This window comes from Diceros bicornis, chromosome 22 (assembly GCF_020826845.1).
Source record: "Diceros bicornis minor isolate mBicDic1 chromosome 22, mDicBic1.mat.cur, whole genome shotgun sequence".
In the NCBI taxonomy this organism is placed as follows: Eukaryota; Metazoa; Chordata; class Mammalia; order Perissodactyla; family Rhinocerotidae; genus Diceros; species Diceros bicornis.
This window is the reverse complement of record NC_080761.1, coordinates 11,240,671-11,244,882: the sequence shown is the minus strand read 5'-3', so window position 1 is coordinate 11,244,882 and position 4,212 is coordinate 11,240,671.

The window sequence follows — 4,212 nt, the reverse complement described above, 5'->3', positions numbered from 1 at the left end:
TACGTGTGCTCAGGTACTGGACTGTGCTGAGTGATACAAGTAGATATTTAATTCCATTGTTTAAAGACTCATGCCGCGGACGAAGTCAAGATGGTGGTGTAGGCAGACTCTGAACTCACCTCCTCCCGCGGACACAGCCAATTTACAACTACTTGTGGAAAAATTCCCCCTGAGACAGAACTGAAAACTGGATAAGAGGAACTCCTGCAACAAAGCAAAATCCTAATTGTGGTAGAAGAGGCAGAAACTCCCTTCTGGAGAGGAAAAACACCTCCTTCACAAGCCACAGCACCTCACAGCCGCCCGGGAGCAGCCCACAGATACGCAGCCCTCCCTGGAGGTGCGGGCCCCCGAGCCGGGAAGCGCCCCTGCTGTGGGTATTTTGTGGACCCAGCACAATCGAGACGAGTGGCATAATATCTGACTTTGCCTGCTACTAAAACATTGGGGAGTACCCCCAGAAAAGTTGGTTCACAAAGAAATTAAAACCGGGTCTTAAAGGGCCCATGCGCAAACTCACCCGTTTCAGAAAGCAAACTAAAATCACCAGAAAGAAAGGTGCACAGTGCTTTGGTGAAAAGAGACTCACCTAATAGGTGAGTGCATCTCAGTGAGAGGTTAGACCTCTCCAGGGACTGAGACATTGGCGGCGGCCATCTTTGTGGCCTGGTGTGGGTGTGCTGACACAGACGCTGTTGGAGTTCTCCCTGAGGCCTGCTAGCCCAGGGGCTGTTCCACCCACTAGAGCACCGATTTAATCCAGCTCAGCCAGGGCAGGCAGCCCACCCTAGAGACTGGCCCCACCCAACAACAAGCCCTCAGGCAACTTGTGGGCCTGCATAGATTGGTGACTGGATTCTCTGCAGACAGGCAACTGAGCCGACTTCAGTGGGGCAGGGCGAGCACAAGGAGCGGGTGGATAGTGTGGGGCGGTGGTGGAGTGTGTGGGGCTACCGCTGTGAAGAGACTGGGTCCGCTTCGGGGGGTGGGGGTGCGCACACGGGGCAGGACTGTGTTGACTGTGTGTGTGGACCTGTGGGCGGCAGGGCTTGTCAGCTGCAGAAGACTTGTGCTTCTCAAAGACCCACATAGGGGGTTTGCCCCACTTTCCACAGCCTGAAACAATTGGGTGCTCCCATGCCTGAGGCCAGCCCCACACAGCTGCAATCCTCAGAGAGCTGACAAGAGACCTAAAGGCTGGAGGCTTATAGCAATTGTAAGGCCCTGAGCCTAACAACCTACCACTCTGGGGGCCTACTCACTTAAAAGAAATACAGCAACACAAATGTGGTATTAGAACTTGCAGCCAACTGTGCTGGGGCTCCCCACACCTGATAAAGAGACTGAAGGGCCCACAACAACTACAAGTAGCTGAGCATTACAGCAGCTGGCCAGGAGCATAATTCGGCCTCCCTGGGTGCCTACAGGGAGAGCAAACAGGCCACAACAGAAGGAAACACATAGCCCACATAGGGGTCACCCCTGGAACATTGAGAACTGAGGGAAGCACACTGCAGGCCCCCTAAGGCATCACTTACATAAGGTCACCTATCCAAGAGCAGGAGACGTAGCTGACCTACCTAATACCTAGACACAAGCACAGGGAAAGAGGCAAAATGAGGAGGTAAAGGAATACATTCCAAGTAAGGGAACAGGACAAAACCCCAGAAAAGGAACCAAGTGAAACAGAAATGAGCAACATACCCGACAGAGAGTTCAAACAAAGAGTGTTAAGGATGCTCACTGATCTGGGGAGAAGAATAGATGAAGTGAGTGAGAATGTCAACAAAGAAATGGAAGATATAAAAAAGAACCAACCAGAAATGAAGAATACAATACTGGAAATGAGAAAGTCACTAGAGGGACTCAAAAGCAGAGTAGAGGATACAGAAGAACGGATCTGTGAGCTGGATGAAAGACTAGAGGAAATTACCCAAGCTGAACAGGTAAAAGAGAAAAGAATTAAAAAGAGTGAGGACAGTCTAAGGGACCTCTGGGACAACATCAAGTGCACTAACATCCGTGTTATAGGTGTCCCGGAAGGAGAAGAGTGAGACAAAGGGGCAGAGAATCTATTTGAAGAAATAATAACTGAAAATGTCCCTAACCTAAGGAAGGAAACAGACATCCAGGTACAGGAATCACAGAGAGCCCCAAACAAGATAAACCCAAAGAGGCCCACACCAAGACACATCATAATCAAAATGTCCAGAATTAAAGATAAAGAGAGAATCCTAAAAGCCTCAAGAGAAAGTCAAGTTACATACAAAGGAAACCCCATAAGGCTATCAGCTGACTTCTCAGCAGAAACCTTACAAGCTAGAAGAGAGTGGCACGATATATTTAAAGTGCTAAAAGGAAAAAACTTACAGCCAAGAATACTCTACCCAGCAAGGTTATCATTCAAAATGGAAGGAGAGATCAAAAATTTCCCAGACAAGCAAAAATTAAAGGAGTTTGTCACCAAGAAACCAGTGCTACAAGAAATGTTAAAGGGACTGATTTAAGGGGAAAAGAGAAGACCATAAATAGTAAAAATTATCTATTTCCATGATAAGAGGGTAATGGATACAAATGCACAAAAAAGAGGTTAGATATGATATTAAAAACATAAAAGGAGGGAGGAGGGGAGTGAAAGAGTAGAGCTTTCAGATGGAGGTCAAACTAAAGAGACTATCAGTTCTGTATAGAAGAAGAAAAGAACAGAGAAGGACTACTAAAACACTGAGAAAAAAAAGTTAAAAAATGGCAGTAAGTACATACTTATCAATAGCTACTTTAAACATCAATGGACTAAATGCTCCAATTAAAAGGCATAGGGTGGCTGATTGGATAAAACAACAAGACCCATAGATATGCTGCATACAAGAGACACACTTCAGACCTAAAGACACTCACAAACTGAAAGTGAAGGGATGGAAAAAGATACTCCATGCAAATGGCAATGAAAAGAAAGCTGGGGTAGCAGTACTTATATCAGACAAAATAGACTTTGAAACAAAAACTGTAAAAAGAGACAAGGGCATTACATAATGATCAAGGGAACAATCCAACAAGAGGATATAACACTTGTAAATATCTACACACCCAATGTAGGTGCACCTAAATATATAAAGCAATTGTTAACAGATATAAAAAGAGAAATAGACAGTAACACAATAATAGTAGGGGACTTTAACATTCCACTTACACCAATGGATAGATCATCCAAACAGAAGATCAATAAGGAAACATTGGCCTTAAATGACACACTAGAACAGATGGACCTAGTAGATATATACAGAGCATTCCATCCAAAAACCGAAGAATACACGTTCTCTTCAAATGCACTTGGAACATTCTCCAGGATTGATCATATATTAGGCCACAAAACAAGTCTCCATAAATTTAAGAAGATTGAAATAATATCAAGCATCTTTTCTGACCACAATGGTATGAAACTAGAAATCAACTATAGGAAGAAAATCAGAAAAGCCACAAATACGTGGAGATTAAACAAAATGCTACTGAACAACTACTGGGTCAATGAAGAAATCAAAAAATACCTAGAGACAAATGAAAATGAAAATACGACATGCCAGAATTTATGGGATACAGCAAAAGCGGTTCTAAGAGGGAAGTTTATAGCGATACAGGCCTATCTCAACAAACAAGAAAAATCTCAAATAAACAATCTAACAATGCACCTAAAGGAACTGGAAAAAGAAGAACAAACAAAGCCCAAAATCAGTAGAAGAAGGGAAATAATAAAAATCAGAGCAGAAATAAATGAAATAGAGACCAAAAAAACAATAGAAAAAATTAATAAAACAAAGAGCTGGTTCTTTCAAAAGATAAACAAAATTGACAAACCTTTAGCTAGACTCCCCAAGAAAAAAAAAGAGAAGGCACAAATAAGTAAAATCAGAAATGAAAGAGGAGAAATTACAACAGACACCTCAGAAATACAAAAGATTATAAGAGAATAGTAAGAAAAGCTATATGCCAACCAATTCGACAATCTGGAAGAAATGGATAAATTCTTAGAATCATACAAACTTCCAAAACTGGATCAAGAAGAAGTAGAGAATTTGAATAGACCAATCACCAGTAAGGAGATCAAAACAGTAATCAAAAATCTCCCCAAAAATAAAAGTCCAGGACCAGACGGCTTCCCTGGTGAATTCTACCAAACATTCAAAGAAGACTTAATACCTATCCTTCTCAAACTCT